Here is a 9417-nt window from a genome sequence, read left to right on the forward strand (position 1 = left end):
GGTTCAATTTAGACAAAAAATTAAAATTTATTGAAGTATATATGAAATCTTAATTAAAATATAAGATCATTGATTCAAGGTATAATTAGTCATTCTTATAAGCTAAAAATTATCCAATAATAGCTTCATATGATGGTTAGAAGGTCTCATATCATGAAATTATAGGTTGACTATCAAGGTTTGAAACATTTGGAGCATATGATCAAAATCTTCAAATAGTGTGTTCATTATCTAACACAAAGTTAGAAATATTGCTAGTTGACAATAGGGACACATAATCATAAAATCCTAAAGAAACAAAAAAGGTTCGTTTAATAATAAAAAATGAAAAATATTATTTATAAACTAATAAAATTGAAGTACTCAATAAATGTAAAAATAGGTTTATGGAAGAAGGATCATAAGAAAAATAAAAATGTTTTCAATTAAAGATAAAATAGTTTTAACACAACGGATCTAAAACCCGAAATATTTTACATCAAGATTTAAACATTAAAAATTCAAAATGAAATAGTACCCATAGGATTAGACACACCCAAAACCAAAACCAACACTTACAACCAACAACCAACACAAAAACCCACCACTAGGAAATGAACAACAAACATTAGACAACGATAATTAAAAAACCAAAACTAGTGAAATGACTTAAAAAAATTCTTCCACCTTTTCGTTTAGCTTCTCTTGAATGGCCTTGATTTTGTTAGTCATCTTTTTTATTTCTTTTTTGCCACTCTTTGGTCCTCTCCTTTACTTCTTCCTAGTACTATAGTGGGTACATTTACTTTTCCATACATCATCCAAGTCCTCAGTTTTATTAAGGTCAAGCATAAGAAAAACATCATTTTCTTGTTCAACTAAATTCCCAACATTTTGTTCATTCTTTCAATAGAGGCTTCACAAATATCTTCACAACTTTCAAGAACACTTTTGATGACATTATTCATTTTCTCTCTTTTTTCGCTTTTAGCTCATCTACCAGCTTCTCATTACCTCTATTATCATCCTCCTTTTCCTTCACACCCCTTTTTTCTTTCCTCTACATCTCTTCAATTTTACTTCCAAGGATTTGACCTTCAAGTTTGTCAGTAAATAGTTTGTCTCCTCTATCTTTTTGATTTATACCTTGACTCTTAATTTGCCCACTGGTTTGTGGAGAACAAAGAAGTCAACAACATAATGACTCACTTTCGTAATCTATCAAAGACACCTGAATTGAAAGGTACAACTCCCTTTTGAATGCAAAATTTACAATGATTTTTTTTTCTGAGTTTTTGGTGTATGCTCTTGACCAGAGAGCAGAAGAGGTAAAGACTAGATTGTTCAACAATTTAAACAACCCAGGCAATTGAAAATAGGGACTAACTTATGAAATGAAATATTTTCAGATTTAAATATAAGATTTGGAAATATGCATGATTAACTACGACAAAACGAGAGTAGGAAAGTTGACACAGCAGACAATTCCCAGATTACAATATTAATTGATATTTTGACAATACCCAGATTGTCTACTTTTCAGCTACTTCATTAATTAATTTCTAGCCCTCTTATGCAATGAACTACCATGTATAAAAGAAAGAGTATAAAAATTCTTATGTTGAAGAAAGTAAGGTATACAATAAACTGAATGAAGGAAATAAAACCAATTTCATTCGTAATCATTTAATTCTCAACAATGACACGTTCATTCTAAACACTATACTACAACTAAATGAACAATAAAATTAAAAATGGAGTTAGAGGCACATAGTAGTCCTAGCTATAGGGGTTCACCCAAAAGGAATTTTATTGATGTTATTAACTTCTCAAAAAGTTACTTATATAGGCCTTCTCAAAATGGCCAGTTATAATAGATGATTGCATTGTAGAGCATCTCTGAATAGAATAAACTAAAAATGGCTACAAAAGAAGGAGAGAGAGGGGAATGGAAGATGTCTAGAAGAATGTCAGAGCATCATGTCTTCTTAGGAGTAACTATGTTGGCTCTATAGGATTTAATTGCATCAATTACTTTGTCCAACTCCTTGACACCTAAGATGATGATATCTTCATCTCGATTCATCCAGTAGTCATACATTTTTGTTAGCTTATACACTTTGGAAAACTTTAAAGGGAACTTCTTTGGTGAGAGCTCTTGAATCTTTGACATTTGGAAATTTAGTGGATCAATAGTTTCATCAACAAATGCCAGAAACTTAAACTTCATCCTCTTAATATCCACAAGTTTTCCATTAGTAGAGACATAGAACTCTGTATGCAACACTTTCATATATTCATATAACTTTTCAATGACCTTTTGCACTAGTACGGATGTCCTTAATCTCATTTGTAGACCTCATAGAACTTTCCACCATGAATTCCAAAGATTGTTTCCAATTAAACAATGGCTCTTTTCCGTTTTGAGGATTCTGTGAGAAATGGAAACATTGGTTTTCATGTCAATGACCTCTTGTAATAGGGCCATCTACTCTATCAAGCTACATGTTGCCTTCTGCATGGTGACCTGATGCCTTGAAGTATCTTCCCTCTATTAGAAATAGATAATACTAGGGGGGGGGGGGGTGGGCGCACGGGTGTGGGGGGATGGGGGTGAATCAACATTCTACAAAAATTTTCCCTCAATTGAATATTGTTAATTACTTAATAACTTGCATATGAAAGTAAACCAACAATGCTAAACATGAAATATAACCATACACATAGAGAACTCATAACACTATTATTTGTTAACTGGGGAAACCCTGGCCAAGGGGAAAACCTGGTGGGGATGATACCCACAAGATCATTTACTAAACAAAAGGGATAATGTTAAGGATATTGACCCTATTAGGAGTTTTGTCAACCCTATTAAGAGTTGGTATATCAAATACAAAGTATGCAAGAAGAGCCCATTGTCCTAAAATGAAATTATACAATTTAGTTCTTCACAAGAATAGATATGCACACAATACTTTATGTCTGTTGTATTTAACACTTTCTTTGATCATACATCAGATGTAGATCATATATCATCTCATTGACTTTACATTAATAAAAAATATCACATAGATTATGGGTATGTTCAAGATCATGGTGTGCCAAAAAGTGGCGATGTGAAAAACATGTAGTTTTGAAACACCTAAAAGTGTTTGAAAATGTGCTTTGACTTTTTTCCCACCCATCCTAGTACCAAACCAAAAATGTAATACCTTAACTGATCAGGTATCCAATTTGAGAATGGGTATCTGATTTGAGAACAGGTATCCGATTTGAGAATGGATATATGATTTGAGAATGGGTATCCAATTTGGGAATAGGTATCTGATTTATGTTCCTAAATTATGACGCCAAATTCAAATGTAAAGGGAGTGGAAACCAATTTTTAAGATAAATATTGATTTTTATTTAGTAAACTCAAAGGGGGGACCAATTTTTAAGTTGCATCAAGTCCTAGTATAATATAGTTATAGCATAATTGGGGGTGGGACCAATTATTATATATAGTTACTAAAATTTATTATATAGTATTAAATAATAATAATTATTTTATATATCATTATTACTTATTATATACTATTATATAATTATATATCATATATATTATTATTATATATTATATATATTACTAGCCTAAGTTAATAAACTATATGATGATGTATGTTCTTAGGAGTCCCCCTAGGGACATACATGTGTTCCAGTAAGTCCAAATGGGTCATGGGATACCCGAATTATATATCATAAATATTATTAATATACATTATATATGTTAGTAACCTAAGTTAATAAATTATATGATGATATATGTTCCTACGAGTCTCACTAGGGACATACATGTGTTCCAATGAGTCCAAATGGGTCATGGGATACCTTATGACCCATTTTGACCCATTATATGACAACATATCTTCATAAGGGTAAAAGGATGGCTAAGGACATATATCTTGTGTTTTAATGGGTAGAAAGGGGTTATGGAGTATCCTATGACCCCTTTTGATGTAATACATGATAACATATGTTTCTAGGGGTCCTATGACCCTTATAGAGATATATGTTGTGTTTCAATGGGTTGAAATGGTTCATAGAGTATCCTATGTCCCTTTCAATCCATTAAATGACAACATACATTCCTAGGGGTTCTATAACCCCTAGGAACGTATGTTGTCATGTAATGGGTTGAAAGGGGTCATAGAGTATCTGATGACCCCTTTTGACCCATTGGAGCACAACACACATGATGATAAGTGTCTTAGGACCCCTAGCAACATATGTTCTCATGTAATGTGTCAAAAGGGGTCATACAATAATCTATGACCCCTTTCTATTGATTGGAATATAAGAGGTATGTCCCTAGGGGTCATAGGATACCCTATTACCCATTTCTATCCATTGGAACACAACATATGTCCCTAGGGGCCCTAGGATCCCTAGGAACATAAGTTGTCATGTATTTGATTGAAATGGGTCATAGGTTATCTTATGACCCCTTTCAACCCATTTCAACACAACATGCTTGTCCCTAAAGGTTTTAGGACCCACAAGAAAATATTTTGTTATATAAAGGGTCAAAATGGGTCATAGGATATCATTTAACCCAATTCAACCCATTGGAACACAACATGTATGTCCCTAAGGGTCCTACAAACCCTATAAATGTATTTTTTCATGTAATAGGTCAAAATGTGTCATGGCATGCCCTATGACACCCTTTTAACCATTATAACACATCATGTATGTCTCTAGGGGTCCTAGGTCCAAAAGGAACATACATCATGTGTTTGAATGGGCCAAAAGGGGTCACAGTGTTCCCTATGACTCCTTTTGACCCATTAAATGATAACATATGTTGAGGGGGGTCCTATGAACCCTAGGAAAATATATCATGTACTGAAATGAGTTGAAAGGGGTCATAGAGTACCGAATGACACCTTTCAATACATTATATGATAATATATGTTATTAGGGGTCCTAAAAACCCTAGGGACATAAATCATGTGTTTAAATGGGTTGAAAGGGGTCATAGGGTAACCTATGACCAATTTTGACCCATTAAATGACAACATATGTCTCTAGGGGTCCTAGGACCACTAAGGACATATTATAATCATTTATATGGGTTGAAAGGGGTCATAAAATAACCTATGACCACATTCGACACATTTCATTACAACATATGTCTCTAGGGTTCCTATGACCACTAGGGACATATTATAATCATTTATATGGGTCAAAAGAGAATATAGGATAACCTATAGCCCTTTTGGCATATTTCATTACAACATATGTCTCTAGAGGTCATAGGACCCCACGAGACATATTATAATCATTTCCATGGTTTGAAGGGGGTCATTGTATAACCTATGACCCCTTTCGACACATTTCATTGCAACATATGTCTTTAAGGGTCCTAGGACCCCTAGGCACATATTATAATAATTTATATGGGTTGAAAGGGGTCATAGAATAACCTATGACCCCTTTCGACATGTTTCATTACAACATATGTCTCTAGGGGTACCATGACCCCTAGGGACATATTATAATCATTTGTATCAGTCAAAAGGGGTCATAGGATAACCTATGACCACTTTCGATACATTTCATGACAACATATGTCACTAGGGGTCCCATGACCCCTAGGTACATATTAGAATCATTTATATGGGTCGAAAGGGGTCATAGCATAACCTATGACCCCTTTTGAAATATTTCATTACAAGATATGTCTCTAGGGGTCCCAAGACACCTATGGACATATTATAATAATTTATATGGGTTGAAAGGGGTCATAGGATAAGCTATGCCTCCTTTTGACACATTTCATTACAACATATGTCTCTAGGGGTCACAGGACCCCTAGGGACATATTATAATAATTTATATGGGTCGAGATGGGCTATAGTATGTCATATGACACCTTTCAACACATGTCATTACAACATATGTCTCTAGGGGTCCCAGGACCCCTATGGACATATTATAATTGTTTATATGGGTCAAAAGGGGTCATAGGATAAATTATGACCCCTTTCAATAGATCTCATTATAGCATGTGTCTCAAAGGGTCCCAGGACCCTAGGGACATATTAGAATTGTTTATATGGGTTGAAAGACCTTTTTGACATATTTCATTACAATATATATCTATAGGGGTCCCAAGACCCCTAGGGACATATTAGAATCATTTATATGGATAGAAAGAGTTCATAGGATAACTTATGACCACTTTTGACACATTTCATTACAACATATGCCTCTAGAGGTTCTAGAACCCCTAGGGACATATTACTATCATTCCAACATATGTCTCTAGGGGTCCTAGGACACTTAAGGACATATTACAATCATTAATATGGGTCGTATCCTATGACCCCTTTCGACACATTTCATCACAACATATGTCTCTAGGGGTTATAGGTCTCATAGGGACATATTATAATCATTTTTATGGGTTGAAATGAGCCATAGGATGTCATATGACCCCCTTTGACATATTTCATTACAACATATGTCTCTAGGGGTCTCAAGACCCTTAGGGACATATTATAATCATTTATATGGATTGAAACAAGACATAGGATAACATATGACCACTTTCGATACATTTCATGACAACATATGTTAGTAGGGGTCCCAAGACACCTACAGACATATTATAATCATTTATATGGACTAAAATGGGCCATGAGATGTCTTATGACCCTTTCAAAACATTTCATTACAACATTTGTCTCTAGGGGTCCCAGGACCCCTATGGACATATTATAATTGTCTATATGGGTCGAAAGGGGTCATAGGATAAAGTATGTCCCCTTTTGACACATTTCATTACAAAATATGTCTCTAGAGGTCCTAAGACCCCTAGGGATATATTATAATCATTCATCTGGGTCATAAGATGTCATAGTATAAGCTTATGATCATTTTCAACATGTTTCATGACAACATATGTCTCTAGAGTTTCTAGGACCCCTAGGGACATATTATAATCATTTATATGGGTCAAAAGGGGAAGGGGTCATAGGATAACCTATGACCCCTTTTGACACATTTGATGACAATATATATCTAGGAGTCCCAAGACCCTTAGGGACATCTTATAATCATTTATGTGGATTGAAAGAAGTCATAGAATAACCTATGACTCGTTTCGATACATTTCATTACAAGATGTCTCTAGGGGTCCCAAGACCCATAAAGACATATTATAATCATTTATATGGGTCAAAATGGGTCATAGGATAACCTATGACCCATTTCGACACATTTCATGACAACATATGTCTATAGGGGTCCCAAGAACCCTGAGAACATATTATAATCATTTATATGGATTGGAAGGGGTCATAGGATAACCAATGACCACATTTGACACATTTCATTACAACATATGTCTCTAGGGATCCCAGGAGCCCTAGGGACATATTATATTTGTTTATATGGGTCGAAAGGGGTCATAGGATAAATTATGAACCCCTTCAACAGATTTCATTAGAACATATGTTGCTAGGAGTCCTAAGACCCCTAAGGACATATTATATTCATTTATATGTGTCAAAATAAATAAGAGGATAACCATATGACCCCTTTCAACATGTTTCATGACAACATATGTTTGTAGGGGTCCTAAGACCCGTAAAGACACATAAGAATCATATATATAGGTCAAAAGGGGTCATAGGATAACCTATGACCTCTTTCAACATATTTCATTACAACATATGTCTCTAGGGGTCATAGGACCCCTAAGGACATTTTATAATCATTTATATGGTTTGAAAGGGGTCATAGTATAACCTATGAACCGTTTTGGCACATTTTATTACAACATATGTTGCTAAAGGTTCCAAGACCCATAGGGACATATTATAATCATTATATGGATTGAAAGGGGTCATAGGATAATCTATGACACTTTTTGACAGATTTCATTAAAACATATGTCTCTAGGGGTCCTAGAACCCCTGGGGATATATTATAATCATTTATATGAGTTGAAATGGGCCATAGGGCCTTTCGACACATTTCATTACAACATATGTCTCTAGGGGTCCCAGGAAACCTAGGGACATATTATAATTGTTTATATGGGTTGAAAGGGGTCATAGGATAAATTATGACCTCTTTTCACACAATTCATTACAACATATGTCTTTAGGGGTCCTAGGATCTGTAGGGATATATTATAGTCATTTATATGGGTTGAAAGGAGTCATAGGATAACCTTTTAACTACTTTCGACATGTTTCATTACAACATATATGTCTAGGGGTCTAAGACTCTTAGGAACATATTATATTTATTTATATGGGACCCCTTTTGACACATTTCATTACAACATGTCTCTATGAGTCCAAGGACCCCTAAGGAGATATTATAATCTTTTATATGGGTTGAAAGGGGTCATGGGATAACCTTTGGCTCCTTTTGACATATTTCATTATAACATATGTCTCTAGGGGTTCTAGGACCCCTAGGAATATATTATAATCATTTATATGGGTGAAAAGGGGTCATCGGATAACCTATGACCTCTTTCGACACATTTCATGACAACACATGTCACTAGGGGTCCGAAGACCCCTAGGAACATATTATAATCATTTATACGCATTGAAATGGGCTATAAGATGTCCTATGACCCATTTCATCACATTTCAATATAACATATGTCGCTAGGGGTCCTAGGACCCCTAGGGACATATTATAATTGTTTAGATCGGTTGAAAGGGGTCATAGGATAAATTAGAACCCCTTTTGACACATTTCATTACAACATATCTCTAGGGTTCCTAGTCCCTAAGGACATATTATAATCATTTATATGGATTGAAATGGGTGATAGGATAGTGTATGACCCCTTTTGACACATTTCATTACAACATATGTCTTTAGAGGACCTAGGACCCCTAGGGATATATTATAAACATTTATAAAGGTCAAAATGGGCCATAGGGTGTCTTATGACCCCTTTCAACACATTTCATTGCAACATATGTTTCTATGTGTCCCAAGACCCCTAGGGACATATTATAATTTCTAAAATGGGTCAAAAGGGGTCATAGAATAAATTATGACCCCTTTCGATAAATTTCATTACACCATATGTCTCTAGGGGTTCTAAGACCCTTAAGGACATATAATAATCATTTACATGGGTCAAAATGGGTCATAGGATAATCTAAGACATCTTTCGACACATTTCATGCCAACATATGTCACTAGGGGTTCTCCCTAGGGACATATTAGAATCATTTATATTTGTCGAAAGGTGTCATAGGATAAACTATGATCCCTTTCAACACATTTCATGACAACACATGTCACTAGGGGTCCTAGAACCTGTGGGGTCATATTATAATCAATTATATGGGTCGAAATGGGCCATAAGATGTCCTATTTACCCTTTCAACACATTTCATTTAAACATATGTATTT

The sequence above is a fragment of the Cupressus sempervirens genome, chromosome 6 (assembly GCF_028749045.1).
Source record: "Cupressus sempervirens isolate cs-2001-9-10 chromosome 6, ASM2874904v1, whole genome shotgun sequence".
In the NCBI taxonomy this organism is placed as follows: Eukaryota; Viridiplantae; Streptophyta; class Pinopsida; order Cupressales; family Cupressaceae; genus Cupressus; species Cupressus sempervirens.